Source organism: Gorilla gorilla, chromosome 18 (genome assembly GCF_029281585.2).
Source record: "Gorilla gorilla gorilla isolate KB3781 chromosome 18, NHGRI_mGorGor1-v2.1_pri, whole genome shotgun sequence".
Taxonomy (NCBI): Eukaryota; Metazoa; Chordata; class Mammalia; order Primates; family Hominidae; genus Gorilla; species Gorilla gorilla.
The window spans coordinates 67,749,616-67,768,111 of NC_073242.2; the positions used below are offsets into that span (position 1 = coordinate 67,749,616).

Genomic DNA, 18,496 nt, shown 5'->3' on the forward strand with positions numbered 1-18,496 from the left:
CGTGTGTCTATTTGCCACCTAGCGACCCAGCTGGGCATTGTTAAACAAAGAAATAGAGATCACCAAAAAGAAGGAAATGTAACCTCAGGCAGTTAAGCAGGACCAGAAAGAGGGAGGTGTTCCCAGAACCAGGTTCAGCTTCTCTTCCCAGTCAGTGGAGAGCCTGGCCCTTCCCAAGCCACGTGCCCTGAGCCATAGGACTGGCTTGCATTAGAGTGGTGATGTCAGAAAGTAACCAGGAATGTCTTGGATCTGCCCGCATGTGGTTGAAGGTTCTTCTTAGGAGAAAGAGTATTTGACAGTGCAGCTGGGGGCAGTGGTGGAAGATTCAATGCTTCATGTGTTTATTTCCCTAAGTGCAGGATCTCTAGTAAACCTTACGCAGGTACCCATGGAAATGTTAGTGGGGATGGAGTTGATTTTGTTGTTGTTGATATTCTCTCTGAGACAACACAGGGATGGAATACTGTGGACAGCCACTCTCTATTGGAGTTTTTGATAGAATCCCTAAGTGTGTTGGTTTGCTTCCCATCTTCTGCTCCTTCTTCCTTACTCTTTTTGGTAGAGCCCGTGCACTGGTTAGGGCTGGGGTCACAGGCAGCCTGTGTCCAGTCAGAGCTGTAGCTAGCAGGGGAGTAGACCTGGAGGTGTGGTGCAAGACTGGTCTTCCCATTCCCTCTCTGTCACTGTGGTCCTCCCTTGTACCCCACTGTAAACGATCTGTGGCACAACACCTACCCTCCCAATTACATGGTGAGCCGTGTTCTCCAGGCATTGCCATGGTGGCCCCTCAGTTTCTGCTGCCCCATTTCTCCCTGGCTGTGGTGTACAGCCAGGTTGCTGCTTACGGCTTGCAGGTTTTTAGGGGTTTGTAAGGTGCCTTCGTATAAGGTTACTGCCTCTGTGTTGTGTTGATGCTAACTAAGCATGGATTATTTTTGTGTGATCCAATCATACATGCTTTATAGTGTTCAAAAAAGTTCTTTAGTTTTCCTTTGTTGGGTGTTCCCTTTTGTGTTTCCTGGAGCTGCTATTGATATTTTTCTTAATTTTATATTGCTTTAGTGATTTCCATATGACTTTTTTAAGTAGGAGAAATAAATGTGAGTTATCAGTTTTTCTTCTTAAAAGTGGGACTATGTTGTGCCTTTGCAGGCCGTGTATCCTCTGTGAGCCCTTCCTCCCAACCTATCCAGTGAAACTCAGCTTAATGCCACCTCTTTCTGGAGGCCCCAGGCTCCCAGAGCATATATACACATACTTGCTAAAGTCCTTTTTCTCTGCGTACCATATGCCTATACTTCTGATTGTGCAGTAAACAGATTTTAATGTTATTATTGCTTTGCATCTATGAGACCCAGATATATCATGGGTTCCTCAATGACAAAGTTTGCGCCTCATTTATCTTTCTGTTCCCAAACTCAGCACAGTGCCTGGCCTGAGTAAATGGTTCATAAATGTTTGCTGAAGGGTTATTTATGGCCTGCCTTCTTGATGCTTTGTGAAAATTAAAAGCTTGCAAATTATGGAATATAGCATATCATTTCCCTCATGGGAAAACTGAAATACTAAGAATTAGTTTCAGGAGTGATGTTAATATCACCTAAGAGTGTAGCCTTCTACTTTCACGTACTAACTTTCTATCATGATTGTATATTTGTTTTGGTTGAGAGAATTGGAAAGGGGTTTGTGTCTGTGTGTTTTGTTGATATAATATTCTAAATGTTTTTTAGCATAAAAAGAACAAGAAAATAAAGGAGACAATGTGACTTTATCTTGGGAGCCACATCTAAGTACAAATACAAGGAATAAGAAAATTATTCAGATTCTTAACTATTCTATGAACTTATAAAACCAGTTCTTAAATGCCTCCTTTGCAGGCTTCCTTGTAAGTCACTACACCAAAGCAGTTGCTGTAATGGAACATGTTAAAGGCTACTGTCTTCACTTCCTTCAAGCACTAGAAAAGTGTGGTGGGAGGTGTGGAGTGGGTGAGCAGAGGTGGGCAGAGCCCCATGGAGTGGGAGACCTCTCGTCACCGTCCCGTGGCACTGGGAGAATATAGGAAATTTGCAGCTAGAGCTAGCTTTTTAGGCAAGAATCCACTCACATTCCGTACGTGGCTGATGATAAGTCTTTGTCTGGATTTTTAAGTTTCTTTTGAACTTATATAAATCTTTACTTTTTCTGCCTTTTTTTTTTTTTTAGAGAAGGAGTCATTAAAGATTGAGGGCTGGAGAGTAAATGTTAGGATTAACTTAAAGCTCTGCAAACATTTATAAAATAGAGCTTTGTGAGGAATTGGAGAATGAGGAAATAATAATGAAGCACGGCCCTGAAGAGATAGAAACAGAGCTTCCGTCGCACTTTTTTGTTTCTTGCCTGAGGATCATCTTTTACTTTCCGTAGTAAGATTTTCTTTTTTCTTTTAGCAGCTGCCTTCGGCAGAGGTTTATTGAGCATCTAGCAGCTGCCAGGCCCTCTGCAGAGGTGTTGTCCATACACATGTGGAATAATCACAGACCTTGCCCTCAGGAGTCCACAAGTCAGAAGTGTAGGGTCTTCTATTGCAGCTGATAATGTAATGTTGAAAGTGATAGAGGAAAAGTTACCTAATCAGGATTGAGGGATTAAAAAGAAGGATGAATTGGTCAGGAATTCCCCCACATGACTAAGGCAGCAGTGAAACTAACAAAACCACGAGCCAGCATAGAAGCGAGAATACCCATACCCTCGGAGAAGGAAGAGAAGTTTGGTGGACTGGATATACAGTGCAGTGTGGGCTGGGCAAGGCTGGGTCAAGGGAGAGGAGATGGGACTGCATCCAGGTGACAGAGCACTGTGAGCGTTCCCGAGAGAATCTAGTATTTATTCTGTAGGAAAAGCAGCTGGACGATCTACTCACATCTGTGGTGCTGCATCATTTTCCTTTTAATAGTTCTTTCTTTTCATTCATAAACTATTTCAAATATAGTCCTATTGAAATGTCACTGTGCTTTTTGCGGGAAGTGCAGGGGATGTGTTGGTTGGGACAGAGCTGGTCATTGGAATACCAGAGGAAGCCTGTTCATCTCCTGTAGATCAACACACTCAGCAGGAAAGTAAAGAGCAGCTTCTCTTTGCCAGGCACTGGCTGTCAGTGTTTGGGACCTGTTGGGGAACAAGGTAAGCCCTGGTGGGGAGTACATTCATGACTGAAGACAGTAATGCTGAGTAAATAAGCCAACAGGCCAGCAAGTTATATATTCTTTTAGAAGATGATGAATCCTGTAGGCCAAGGGCATTGGGAGTGCCAGGGCAGAGGCAGTGTGGGCATGGGTCACAGAGGCCTCATTTGGAAGGCAACATTTGAGTGAAAAGCTGAGTAAAGTTGGGGGTGGTAGCCATGCAGATTTCTAGGGGAAACACTTTAGGCAGTAGGAACAGGTGCTGCAAAGCCCCTAGGTCGGGAACATGCCTGGTGTGTTGAGGAACAGTCTGGCCGCTGATGTGGGTGAATAGGCAAGAGGATTGGCCTGGGAACATGGCAGTGGAGCAGAGAAGACCTGAGGTTAGCCTGGAGAAGGGGAGGGAGGAGTGGATGATCACCAGCCTTGCTTCAGGTGAGGTGGTGGCCATGAACAGCGAAGGCCAGAGAGATCACCAGGTTAGTGAGGAGATTTTAGACAGGGTGAGACAGGGAAATCCCTGCTGACCTTTCCCCACCTGTTGCCCTGCTACACTCCCATCACTAACATAGTAAAAATAATGATCAATAAATACTGAGGGAACTCAGAGGCCAGCGCTGGTGCGAGTCCTCTGTATGCTGAGCACCGGTCCCCTGGGTCCACTGTTCTTTCTCTATACTTTGTTTCAGTGTCTTATTTCTTTTCTTAGTCTCTCCTCCCACCTGACAAGAAATACCCACAGGTGTGGAGGGGCTGGCCCCCTTCGATGTCTATTATGGTGGAGTGTTTCCAGTTCTGTCTTTCCTAATACTGCCCAATAGAAACTTGACTCCTAGAGTTTGTGTAATTTTAATATATTTTAGCCATTTCCCTGTCAATTTTTATACCATATAATAACAAGGAATTTGACTAAATCTCTTAGGGTTTTTAAAAAAATTATATGAGAAGCTAAAAAATTTATTTTTACTAAGGTAAAAGAAAAAGGAATAATCACAACAATAGCCATAATTCTTCTGTCTATGAAGAGCCCTTCAGGTGGTGACATCAGAACTCACAACAACAGCATAAGGGAAGTAGAACAAATGCAGCCAAAGTCCCCCGTACACCTCCCTTTTCTCTTCTAACCACAGAATTCAATTGTGTATCCGTTTACTCTGGAATGAAAGTATCTGTAGAAACCATGAATGTTTCATCTGTTTTTCTTTTCTTTTCTTTTCTTTTTGAGACGGAGTCTTGCTCTGTTGCCAAGGCTGGAGTGCTGGTTGCTCTGTTGCTCTGTTGCTCTGTTGCCCAGGCTGGAGTGCAGCTTACATCTTTGCTTCCTGGGTTTAAGTGATTCTCCTGCCTCAGTCTCCCGAGTATCTGTGACTCCAGGTGTGTGCCACTATGCCTGGCTAATTTTTTGTATTTTTAGTAGAGACCATGTTTCACTGTGTTAGCCAGGATGGCCTCAATCTCTTGACCTTGTGATCCACCCGCCTTCGCCTCCCAAAGTGCTAGGATTACAGGCGTGAGCCACCGTATCCAGCCTCATCTGTTTTTCTAATGTGTAGTGTCCAGCCCTACGGGGTTTAGCAGGTGTTCTCCCTGTGTGCAGAGACGAGAGATTGTAAGAAATAAAGACACAAGACAAAGACATAAAGAGAAAGCAGCTGGGCCCGGGGGACCACTACCACCAAGACGCAGAGACCAGTAGTGACCCCGAACAGCTGGACGCACTGATATTTATTGCATACAAGACAAGGGGGCAGCGTAAGAAGGGTGAATCTTCTAAGTGATTGACAAGGTGAAGCAAGTCACGTGATCACAGGACAGGGGGCCCTTCCCTCTTAGGTAGCCGAAGCAGACAGAGAGAAGGCAACATACGTCAGCATTTTCTTCTATGCACTTATAAGAAAGAACAAAGACTTTAAGACTTCCTTCTACCATTATCTACTACAGACTTCAAACAGGAACCAGAAGTATGGGGAGAACATGAAAGTGGACAAGGAGTGTGACCATTGAAGCACAGCACCACAGGGAGGGGTTTAGGCCTCTGGATGACTGTGGGAAAGCCTGGATAATTTACCCAACCTCTCACAAGAAGCTGGTGTAGCAGAGTGTTCCCTGACTCCTCCAAGGAAAGGAGACTCCCTTTCATGGTCTGCTAAGTAATGAGTGTCTTCCCAGACACTGGCATTACCACTTGACCAAGGAGCCCTCAAGCGGCCCTTATGGGGGCGTGAGAGAAGGCTCACCTCTTGCCTTCTAGGTCACTTCTCACAATGTCCCTTCAGCACCTGACCCTATACCTGCCGGTTATTCCTAGGTTATATTAGCAATGCAATAAAGAGTAATATTAAAATCTAATGATTAATAATGTTTATAATAATGATGGATAATTGCCCATGATCATCTCTATATCTAATTTGTATTATGACTATTCTATTCTAACAATTTTCTTTATTATACTGAAACAGTTTGTTTCAGTCTCTTGCCTTGGCACCTTGGTGATCTTTCGCCCACACTAATGGTCATATAATATAGTTTAGATGTCTCCTCCAAATCTCATATTGAATTTTAATCCCTAATGTTACAGGTGGGGCATGGTGGTAGATGGTTGAATCATGGGGATAGATTTCTCATGGCTCTGTGCTGTCCTTGTCATAGTGAGTACTCATGAGATCTGGTGGCTTAAAAGTGAAGCATATCCCTCCCTGATCTTTCCTGTTTCAACTCCTACCATGTGAGATTCCTGCTGCTCTTTCATTTTTCATCATGATTGTAAGCTACTTTATATGTTAATATTGTTATAAAATTTCACTGAATTTTCTTGTAAAATTACCTGACAAAGTTTATGTTATTACACCATTAATGTGATAAATAAATATATTATGACATTACAACATATTATGATATCATAATTCATATGTATTATGACATCACAATATATTATGACATCATAATGCACACACAACATGACATCATAATATATTATGGCATCATAATTTATACTACGACATCACAATATATCATGACATCATACTGCACATGTATGATGACATCAAAATTCATAAGCATTATCATGTCACAATATATTGTGACATCATCATCAGTATGTGTTATGACATCACAATATATTATGACATCATAATTCATATGTATTATGGCATCACAGTACATTATGACATCATACTTTGTATATAATATGATGTATCATGAATTATTATGTAATTGATATGTATTACATATCTATTAGATGGCTCTGGATGTCTTGGGCTCTGTGGGGCAGGCTGGGGGTCAGAGGAGACACACATGCTGCAGATGGGGAGATTGGGGCACAGGGTCCTGGGGTTCCAGGAGCAGTGAGGAGGCCAGGATTGGCCTGTGGGGACTTTGATGTTGGCTCTGGGTGAGGTGGCTACTGTAGGTGTGAGCACAGCAGTGCTTGGGGGCTCAGGTGGCTGCTGAGGGGCAGATGGATGGAGGGGACAAAAGCTACAGCCCAGCAGGAGGGCAGGGTGGCCATGAGGGTTGTAAAAGTGATGCCAACAGCATTTGTGGGGGATTGGCTGTGGGTGTGAAACAGCAGCAGCGGAACAATTCCCAGTCATTCTGGCCTGGAACAGTGGCAGGTGAACTCTGCCCAGTTGTGGAGGGGTCTGTCAGGAAGGTGGGGCTTCTGGTTTCAGAGGAGCCCAGAGATGTGCTCAGGCAGATGAGGGTCCTCATGGGATAGACATGGGAGAGGCAGCTGCAACTTGGGGACCACTGGTGGTGGGCTGAGCCCCTGAGACCTCTGGAGTGAGCAGGAAAGAAAGTGAGGAGGAGCCAGCCAGGGAGCCAGAGGCAGAGGGAAGAGAGGAAAGTAGACCCCAGGAGGAGCAGACAGGAAAGGATGAAAATTTCCCCTCACCTGCCTCAACAGCCTCTGCCCCTGCCCACACACCCTTGTGCACTCCCCCTGAGTCCCTGCTCACCTCTGCCTACCCAGCCATCCCAGGATGGTGTGGGCTCAAGCTCTGGGGGTAACTGAAGAGCCACTTTAAGAAGGCACAGTCTAGAAGTGAGCAGCATTGAGTCACTGTTGTCTCCCAGTCCTGGGAACATCCTGTGCCACAGTTTGCTGAGCTGTCTTAATCACCAGTGGGTCCCCATCTCCCACCCCTGGAATCCCAGAGGACAGCTCAGAGTTGTGATTGGTGCCTCTTCGCAGTGTCTCTCTACACAGCTCCCGGCTGTGCTTCAGCATCCTCCACCGAAAGGTGGGCCTGTCGCTGCACGTGAATGGCAAGGAGGTCACCGTGGGGAAGCGGCTGCCTCCTTTCTCTTTCCTGGGCCCCTGGTGACTCTCTCCTGGGGGTAAGGCAGTTCAGCCTACCCACAAGTCCAGGCAGGAAGGCAGCCCCACCCCGGCACCCAGAAATTAGAAAAACTAGCTGAGGTGTGAGAGGGGGAATGGTGACAGCCCTGGAAGTCAGGATAAAAAAGAGACGAAGCCTCCAGGACGCCATCCTCACCAGTGCCCGCCAGGCCCTGAAGCTCTGCAGGGGGTGGCTTATGGGCTCAGAGGCTTGTGGACCAAGGCTTCTCAGCTGCTTCTGAGGCTCCCAGCTCTGCAAGGGGCTGGGTTTCTTCTCCTGGTAAACTGCTCCCAATGCCTGTCCTGACTCACTGACTTAGCTGGGCTACCTGCTGGGCCTCCTTCCTGGTGGGCCCTCCCCATGTGCCTCCCTGTGCAGGTGGGGTATCCCCTCGAGACTCCATTATTCTTTGAGGCTTTCAGGCCAGGATGAAGAACCCCAACCTCTCAGCAGGAGCAGCCACTTGGGGGAAGCAGAGGGAATAGAAAGGCACACATTGCCAGCTCTGAGCATGACTGGGTGGGGACATTGTGTTGAAGCTCCTGGGAGCCTCATTCAGCCCAAGTAGATGTCCTTGAAATGTCAACACTCTCCCTACACAGGAGAAAAACATGAGACTCGGGGTGGGCAGGGTGATCTTGAATCGGGGGTCTGGTCAGATGGGTCTCTGTTCCTCGCCTCAGCTATGGCCTTCATGTGTGCTTCCACCAGCAGAGACCCCTTCCTGGACTTTGCCCCAGTGGATGGACAGGAAACTGCCAGCCATGCTGGCCACCACAACCAACTTTCACTGCCTGGCTCCTAGCAACCCCACTCTCTCCATCTCCTGGCTGAAGAACCGCAAGAGGTCTAAGGAGAGCAGCACATCAGGATATTGAGGTGGGCCTGGAAGTTGGTGGGAGTGTGGGCTGGATGTGGAAGGTGGGACCTGTCTTTTGCTTACATGTCCTTCCACCTGGAGCTATGGCACCAGAAGTAGACTCTGATCATGGAGTGTGGTGCCCTCAGACTGCTTTCATCCCACCTCTGTGATGAAGAACAAGTGCAGCAGCCTTCAGCAGACATGCATGCTGGACAGCTGGGTGAGGACTGTGGCCTGTGGGCAGGGTGCAGGGAGCTAGGCAGCCTCTGAGCTCCCATCTATTCTCTCAATGTGCCCTCCCGACCAACTCTTTCTACCTGCAGGACTGCTGACCAACCAGATGTAGTAAGGTGAAATTCCACTGCAAAGTGTATGGCAACTTAGTATGTGGAGGTGAACAACAGCAAGGTGGGTGTCAATGGCATGCCCTATGTGACTGTGCTTAGGTTAGCTGCTGCTGCTTGTCAGGAGCATGGGGATGGCAGGCCGATGCTCCACTTCACTAAACTCTACCATCATTATAGAAGTTTTGGAGTAGCCTATGAAAGACAGAATCATGTCATTATCCAGGAGACAAAATCCTCTAGAGTAAGCAGTTCTCCTGGATATAAACTTGGTGCTGGTTCATTTAGCATTTGCTACGAACCAATGTCTAAAATTAGAGGCAGTTTCTCCTAAAGTGAGATGACATGAGTCAGTTGATGAAAGTGCGAAGCACTCCTGTGAGTATTGTCCCTCATAATTCATTCAAAAACATTTGCTTCTGTCTTTGCAACTTCATGCTCTCTGAATTCCCACACTGAGTAAAAACCTCCTTGGTGGGCTTATAATCAATCTCACATATTTAACAATTTGGATTTTATCTTACGTTCCGCTATAAAATATGGAACAAAATCGGTTTGATTTACAATAGATGTAAAATAGAAAAATTAGGATGGGCTATTCTGGACATGTAGAATTAGTTCCTTTTATGAGTTTTCTACAAACCTGTATTTATTACACTAAAATAATGCTAAAATATATTTTGTTTTATTGTGTGGAGTTTAAATGGATACACTGGATAATGGAATAACATTAACTAAATAAACATTGATGCCTATTTTTTTCAGTGTTTTAAAATTTTTTAACAAAGATTTCTTTTTACTGTAAAATTGTACTTCATTAAATCTACTCCTAAATATTTCTTTCTTTTTCATACATACACAAATGGATTGTTTTTTTAATTTTATTTTCAGGTTGATCATTGTTAGTACATAAAAGTACAATTGAACTTTGCATATTGATTTTGTATCTTGTGACCTTGCTGAACTCATGTATTGGTTTTAGTGGGTTTTAATGAGTTTTTTTAATAAACTTTTATATTCACTTATGTCCTCTGCAATGATAGACAATTCTAACATCTTATTTTCCCACATTGATGATTTTGTTTTTCTCTCTCACGTAATTTCTTTGGATGTTAACATTTTTGCCTTGTTCTAAAATGTCAAGACACAACAACCAGTATTTTACTATTATGGCGTTAGGTGTAAGTTTTTCACTGATGCTCTTTAGCAGATTTAGGAAGTTTGCTTGTACCCTTCCTTTCCAGGGAGATTGTGAATGAATATTGGATTGGTCAAATGCTCCCTGTGTCTGTTGAAAGGCTCTTTCTGTTAATTTCCTTTATCCTATTACTTTGTGTAAGGCACTGATTGATTATCGGATAGATCAATATTGCATCTGTAAAATAATTCCATTTGGTCATGGTGTACATTCATTTTGATATATTCTTGATTCATTTCGCTTTTTTGAGGATTTCTCTGTGTGTATTCATCAGGGAAATTCATCCATACTGATATTTACTTCTGATGCTTTTTTCTGGCTTTAGTATCAGGGTAATACTGGCCTCACAGAACAAATTGGGAAGTGTTCTCAATAACTGTCCCATATTTTCTGGAAGGCCTTGTAAAGAGTTGGCATTAATTCTTCATTAAATGTTTAGTAGAATTTACCAGTTAAGCCACGTGGCTCTGGGCTTCTCTTTTTGTGAAGATTTTTAATTAATTGAATCTCTTTACTTATTATATGTGTATTCATATACTCTGTTCCTTCTTGGATTTGCTTTTATAATTGGTGCCTATTGAGGTATTTATTTCTAATTTGTAGTATTTCATGTGTTTAGGTTTTCTAGACAGTTGGCACAGAAGATTCAAGAAGTTTAATGTAGGAGAATGTTTAATGTAGGAGAATGAGGCTTTGGTGTCATCAATGAATGACTTGAAGTTTCTTGTGTTGTAAAGAACGATATGACCATAACTGCCATAGTTAATATTTATTGTGCAAGTCAAATAAGAAGGCAGGAGGAAAGGACATCCATCACTCAATCACACACCAGTGTACTCATTAAAGCCTTTGAGAAGGACCCTCAACATTTTCCAAGAGAATTCCTTTCCTGGAATCACCATTATAGAGAAACTGGCTAAACAGACAGGCATTTCAGAGTCCAAAATTTACATTTGGTTTCAGAACCAAAGACCTCAGCTCCCAGGCCACAGCAGAAGTGGGCTTGTGAATTCCCTGGCAGCGGGTCCAAGACCAAGACCTCATCTGACTGTTTGGCTGGAACAAAACATGTGCACTACCCCAGGAAGGTCTCATCTTCTTCCTGCCTCCTATTCTGTCAGCAGCCACCTGTCATTTGTACCAGCTCTTCCTTCACCTCCCACAACCTGTGATTTTTTGGATCCCTCTGCAGGCTGTGTAAGCCAGGCACCAAGGGTCATGATGCACATAGCACCCTGGCTGTGCAGATGGGAGAGTTCTCTCAACCTCTTCTGGCACTTAGGAGTCATATGTCAATGGTACCAACTCTAGGAGGGAGGGTCTCCCATACACAGACTTGTTTCTGGCCTCAGTCGAAAGGAAAACTTTAGGATGACAAGAAAAATAAGACACTGGCCTGGAAGTTCTGCCTTAAAGGGACAGCCACAGCCTGGTCATCCTTAGCCACAATTTTAGAGTCTGGGTCAACAGGACACATCCCACCTTCAGAAGTGGTGGAGCTTAGGCAACGGGTCCCAGGATGCCATGATTCAATGGCAACCTGGAGCAGGAGCACCTTAGTAGCCCATGCACATAGGTCTACCTGTGGCAGAAACAGGCACAAGCCATGAAAGAGCCATCTATCTGCTGGAGCAACCACACCAGTCATCTGCATGATCTTCTATAAGTCCCAGAGTTTCAGGAAAAGGCACAATCTTTTTGGAATGCAGATCCACAACAGGAGGGCCCTCCGTGATCTGAATCACCACTCAGTGAGAAAGAATTTCAGGCTCTGCTTAACAGGCTGCAGAGCTCACCAGGGGATCAGCTTTAGCAGGCAGGCATCCTTCTCAGCACTGCCGTCCAGGACTCTTTCCCTTGGACACAAACAGCAAAATGCCAGGAAGAAGGGACCAGGAACACATTGTGGTCAGAAGCAAGACTGATGCAAGAAGCAACCACTTGGAAATCCAAAGGGAGCATTTTGGCCCTCTCCTGTGGGCAGTCCTCAACTTTGGTGCTCACTTCCTAACCTCAGTGATGGTTTCTGAGCTTCGTCCTGCCTCTGGAGTCCACATGGGCTCCAGGCGGTGAACAGTTTCACTGAATCCTGATGCAGCAAAGCAGCATTCTCATGACAAACAGGACCTCTTCACTTTGATCATAAGCTCCTGGGCCATCTGGACAATGCACAAACTGGAAACCCAGCAAGGGGAGGAAAGTAGCTCTAAGGGGGACACATTCCCACTTCTTTCCCTTCTAGCAAGTTTGAAAGCTAATTGTAAATGCACGTGGATATGTAGAAAATGAGGGCATGCTATAACTTCTCATCACATGAGGTTATGACCAGGAGTTTTTAATCCTAGCTCTGAGAGCTGTAAATGGGAATTGGAAGTTTTTCCACTAAGCATCTATCAATGACTGATTGTGCAAGCTTATCTTCATCATGCTGAGGAGTCTTCACGGAGAATTTTCCTATTGAACAAATAAACATAGAGATAGTGACAAGTAGGCCAGGCATAGAGGCTCACGCCAGTAATCCCAGCATTTTGTGAGACCAAGGTGGGCAAATCAGTTGAGGCCAGGAGTTCAAGACCAGCCTGGGCAACATGTCGAAACCCCGTCTCCACTAAAAACACAAAAAACAGCTGGGCATGGTTACTCATGCCGGTAATTCCAGCTATTCGGGTGGCTGAAGCCTGAGAATCTTCTGAACCCAGGAGGCAGAGGCTGCAGTGTGTTGATATTTTGCCACTGTACTCCAGCTTGGGCAACAGAGCAAGACTCTGTCTCAAAAAAAAAAAAAAAAAAAAGCAAGTGAGTAAGAGAGAGAAAACTATAAAATCACTGAACAAAGTGTAAAGATGTTAATTTTCCCACAACGTTAGAAATTTTATGTATATTTACATGCATATCTACACATAAAGCTGATCTCCTTATATGTTAAATCAGTTACATGTTCAGTGAAAAATACATTATTTTCTCTGTTCTAACACTGAAGAGGGTTGCACGTGGTCCAGACATGTCCTGTTGGAGTTGAATGGGGCATGTTCTGGGAAAAGGGGAAAGGCAGAGTAAGGGCCTGGTGCATTTAGGTGGGGTAAAGTGGGACCCTAACAGAGAGGCATCCAGGGTCTGGGCCCTAGCAACACTGAGGCTCACGGGGGCTTCTGCAGGTGAGGCAGGCGAGGGAAATGGTGCAGGGTGCTGAAGGCTAAAATATCCTGTAACAGGCGAAGATCTGGCCAGATCGTCCTGCATCCCAGCATCATTGCCAGCCAGGCCTAACTTGACCCTATATTGAAGACACCTGGGATGGACAGGCGTGAGCCTCCAGGCTTCAAAGAGCCCCCAAATGAGATCTGCCCTGCGGCAAGGGTCCAGACCATTACGGCCAGGCCAATTTAAAACAGCCCCATCTCCTCTGTTCTCAGAGGCTTACGCGGGTGGAGAACAGATAAGAAGTGAACTGAAGTCTCCTTGAAAAAAACAAAGTCCCATGGGGTTTGCCGTCCCCTCCCCCTACCCACCTAAAACTGGAACCAGTCAGCCACCTCTGTCTCTTCTCCATGCCAAGAACCTCTGTTCAGGGCTCCTGGCAAACCCCTCCTCCCTGCTGCCTCCCCGCCACAGTACGCTTGCCAGGAATGCCCGAGATCTGGCACCTGAGCATGTTGCACGGCAGGCGGGGGAGCAAGCGGGACAAGGGCGGCGATGTGTCCTGCACAAAGGCCCAGGCTGCAGACCAACTCGCCTCGCAGCAGGTAGCAGCTGTGTGCCCCCTGCCAGGCCACTCCCCCTCCCGGAGCAGCAGCTCCCGCTGCCGCTTTTGTTTGTTGAACACAGGATGTATGAATGCCGGCTAGGGGGCCAAGGATGGGGATGGTGGCGACTTCTGGTACTGTTGTAGTAAAACTCCAGCCAAGGAACACGAAGAGACCTTTGGAGACCAAAGAGAACTTTATTTAATTAAGGCACCTGAGCCAACAGCAGGCTCATGCCCAAAATGGCTGCCGACCCCTGCAAAGAAAGCAGGCTTGCTTAAGTGCCGTTTGAGGCGGGAAAACAAGGCAGGTTACAGGTTTCAGACAAAGACAGTAAATTATCCAACCCGTGACAACTCGGAGAGAACTTACAATTTAGTTATTTTGTCCAGTCAACTTTGAAGCTGAACAGAGCTGGGGTAACGGAAAACACGAATTACAGAAATATGCGGGGGTCTGGAGGCAGGCAATAAGCATGGAAGATTGAGATAAGCTCGCAGCTGCAACTTGTTAGCAATGCTGGAATGGACTGCTGAAATTTCTTAGCCTATGTATAACTTCTAAGTAACCTATGCTGAATGTTAACTATTACCTATGTTAGGTTTATTATTTTAAACTTTATTATTACTTATTTTATTTTATTTTATTTTCCTTCCACAGTATCTCTTACCATCCGGCCCAGGCAGCAGCCAGCACTGCCTGGGCCGCGGCCGCCGGCCTCATGAGCCTGGCATTCCTGTCACCCATTCTCCCCATAGCTTGCCTCCTCCTTCTCACAGTCCGGCGCCCCGCTCCTCGAGACGCAGGACCACCTCAGATCTCCAGTCCTGCACCTGCCGGCTGAGCAAATGAGGAGACGGGGAGAAAAGCTGTCTGTCGTTCCTGAAGGAACAGGACCTCCGCACTCCAAGAAAGAATCGGGCGCCCAGTGGGGGCTGCAGGAGCAGAGGACGGTGGCGGCAGTAGCAGCAGAGGCAGGAGTAGGAGCAGTGGCTTCTCTGGAGGTGGCACTGTCTGCCCCCTTGAGCCTCTTCCTAACGCAGTCTTGATTCAAAATCCCTGCTCACCACGGATGCACAGTCACAGCTGAAGATTGTAGTTATCTAGGAGGATTATTTCTTCGTTGTAAATCTATGTTTTATATGGGAGTTTTTTGGTTGTTTCTCTCATTCTTTTTTGAAATTTCATATTACTATTTTTTTTTTGGTAAGTTCCTTGACATTCGTGTTTTGTGAGTTTGGTTTTACCTACGTATTATGATTTTGGATGTAAATCTGCAACTCTATGTATATGTTAAGTCAATGTGATGTTTAATCAAAATATGAGTCAGCCATATCTACCACCAATAAAATCGTGTGTTTGTTTGCCTCTATAAATATAGTCCATTTCTTCTTAATTATCTTGCATATTTCTCTTCTTGGCTGGTGTCAAAAGTTGTTTTGTCTTGTTCAGGACAGTAGTCATATAAGTAGTCTTAATTTACCCACGTATTTATTGAACAAATCTATATTTTCTTTGTGTGAGGAAAACACATTTATAATTTGAAGGTAATTTTCCAAAAAGTTTGTAACTCGGTATCTCTTTTATGTATCACTTTACAATATTTTAACTGTAATAAAACACAACAAAATTTACCAGTCTATACATTTGTAATTGCATAATTTATTAGTAGTACATATATCCACATTGTTATGCAACAATGTGGCTTCTAGAGCTTTTCCATTGCAAAACTAAAACTCAATACCCATATTCGTCAACTGCCCATTTTACCCTCTCCTGAGCCCTTAACATTTTACTTTCCATTTCTGTGAGTTGGACTACTTAAGATATCTCATAAGTGGAATCACACAATCACTGTCACTTTGTTTCCTGGCACATTTCACTTAACATCATGCCCTAAAGGTTTATTGTCATTGCAGCATGTGATAAGATTTCCTTTTAAAATCATATTTCATTGTATGTATATATCATATTTACTTATTTATCTGTCAAGGGACATTCAAGTAGCTTCTACCTTTTGGATTTTTAGAATAATTCTGTCATAAACATGGGTATGCAAATGTTTCTTTCAGGTCCCGCTTTGCGCTTTTAGGTAGATATCTATAAATGGTATTGCCAGACCACATGATAATTCCAATTTTAATAATCTGAGGAAACTCTGTACCATTTTTCATAATGGCTGCATGATTATTTTTTCCACCACCCAGTGCACAAATATACCAATTTCTCTACATCCTTGAAAACACTTGTTATTTTCTCTTATTTGATAGTGGCCATCCTAATGAATGTGAGGTAATATCTCACTGGGGTTTTGCTTTTCATTTCTCTAAAGATTCATGATTTGCAGCATCTTTTAAAACTCCTCTTGGCCGTTTGTATATCTCCTTTGTAGAAACATGTGGGTGTGAAGGATTACCTAGGTGCCAAGGCAAGAGACTGAAGGTAAAAACTGTTGCAGTATAATAAAGAAAACAGTTAGAATAAAGAATAGTTATAACACAAATTAGATATAGAGATGATCGTGGACATTATCCATCATTAGTATAAACATTATTAATCACTAGCTTTTAATATTACTCTTTGTTGTATTACTCATATAACCAAGGAATAACTGGTGGGTATAGGGTCAGGTGCTGAAGGGACATTGTGAGAAGTGACCTAGAAGGCAAGAGGTGAGCCCTCTGTCACACTCACATAAGGGCCGCTTGAGGGCTCCTTGGTCGAGCGGTAATGCCAGTGCCTGGGAAGGCACCTGTTACTTAGCAGACCGTGAAAGGGAGTCTCCTTTCCTTGGAGAAGTCAGGGAACACTCTGCTCCACCAGCTTCTTGTGGGAGGCTGGATATTATCCAGGCCTGCCCGTAGCCATCTGGAGGCATAAAGCCCTCCTTGTGGTGCTGTGCTTCAATGGTCATGCTCCTTGTCCACTTTCATGTTCCTCCCATTCTCCTGGTTCCTCTTTGAAGTTCTTAGTAGATAGTGGTAGAAGAAATAGTGAAAGTCTTAAAGTCTTTGATCTTTCTTATAAATGCATAGAAGAAAACACTGACGTATGCTGCCTTCCCTCTCTGCTTTGGCTACCTAAAAGGGAAGGGCCTCCTGTCCCATGATCACATGACTTGCTTAACTTTGTCAATCACCTGGATGACTCACCCTCCTTACCCTGCCCCCTTGTCTTGTATGCAATAAATATCAGCGTGCCCAGCCATTCGGGGCCACTACTGGTCTCTGTGTCTTGGTGGTAGTGGTCCCCCAGGCCCAGCTGTTTTCTCTTTATCAGCAAGCTTATTACCTTTGAGGTAGTCCCAGTTTCCTGCTTTTTTCTTGTTACTTCTGCTTTTAATGTCATGTTAAAAAAATTATCAAGACAAATGTCATGATTTTTACCTTATATTTTAAGACTTTTATAGCGATCTTACTTACATTTAAGTGTTTAAGATAGTTTTCTATATGGTGCAAGTGAAAAGTCCAATTTTATTTTCTTCCATTTTGATACTCAATTTTAGAACACTATTCTGTTCTTCCCTGTTGTTCGGTCATGGCAGCCTGATTGAAGATTATTTGATGATATTCATAAAGGTTTATTTCTGGGTTCTCTCTTCTGTTCCATCATCTATTTGTCTTTCTGTTTGTATTGCTATAGCTTTATAATATATTTTGGAATCAGGAAGTGTGATACCTCTAACTTTGTTCTTCTCCACAGCTACTTTGGCTACTCATTGTCCCTTGAGATTCCATATGAATTTTAAGACTTAATATTTCTGAAAAAAATGTAACATTGGGATTTTGATAGAAAATACTTTGAATTTGTGCTTCACTGTGAGTAGTATTGACATCTTAATAATATTAAATTTTCTGACCCTTGAACAAGAAGTCAAGAGTGTTCTAAGTTTCACATATTTTTTTCATTTGCCAGTTTCCTTCTGCTTGTGATTTGCAGCTGAGGTCTTTTAATGCTGCCCAGGCTGGTCTCCAACTTTTGGGCTTAAGCTATTCTCCCTCCTCAGCCTCCTGATGTGTTTCAATTACATGGATGAGCCACTGCACCTGGCCTCTTTATTGATTTTCTGATATTTTTATGATTTGAAGGTAATTTTTGAAAAGGTTGATAAATATGTATCTCTTTAGAAAGTTTTTCACTATTAATGTAGTCAAAACCACATAAAATTTACCATCTTAAATATTTTAAGTACATAGTTAAATAATATTAAATATATTCACATTGTCATGCAACATATCCCTAGAATGTTTTTATGTTGCAAAACTAAAATTCAATAGCCATGAAACAACAACTACCCTTTTATCTCCTCCCCTGAGGCTCTGACTGATACTATTCTACTTTCTATTTCTAAGAGTTTAACTATTTTAGATATTTAACTGGAATCACACAGTGTCCTTTTATGACTCATTTATTTTATTTACATAATGTCCTCCAGATTTATCCTTAGTGTAAAAATAATCAGATCTCCTGCTTTTAAAAAACTGGATAATATTCCATTATTTGTATATTCCAATTTGTCTTTATTCACTGATTCATTGAGGGACATTTGGGTTGCTTCCACCTATCAGCTGTTGTGAATAATGTTGTGCAATGAATATGGATATACAAATAACTCTTCATTTGGCCATATATATGACAGATTATTTCTGTGCTCTATTCTGTTCCATTTGTCTGTGTGTCTGCCTTTATGTCAGTACCAAATAGTTTGGTTACTGTAATTTTGTAATACATTATAAAGTCAAGGAGTGTGATGCCTCCAATATTATTTCTTTTTTTTAAGGTTGTTTGGCTCCTGAGAGTCACTTTAGATTCCATATAAGTTTTAGAAATGCTTTTTGT

At 43.5% G+C, this 18,496-nt stretch overlaps 1 long non-coding RNA gene across 2 annotated transcripts in view; it reads left to right on the top strand.

Moving 5' to 3' along the window:
- The window catches only part of LOC129527392 (uncharacterized), a 124,370-nt gene extending 109,743 nt beyond the window's left edge, over positions 1-14,627 (top strand). For both annotated transcript variants that reach the window (XR_008672336.2, XR_008672337.2), the window contains exons 2-4: positions 8,222-8,592; positions 8,696-8,780; positions 14,318-14,627. This is a non-coding gene — a long non-coding RNA (uncharacterized lncRNA). The remainder of the gene's footprint in view (positions 1-8,221; positions 8,593-8,695; positions 8,781-14,317) is intronic.
- The last annotated feature ends 3,869 nt before the right edge of the window (positions 14,628-18,496 follow it).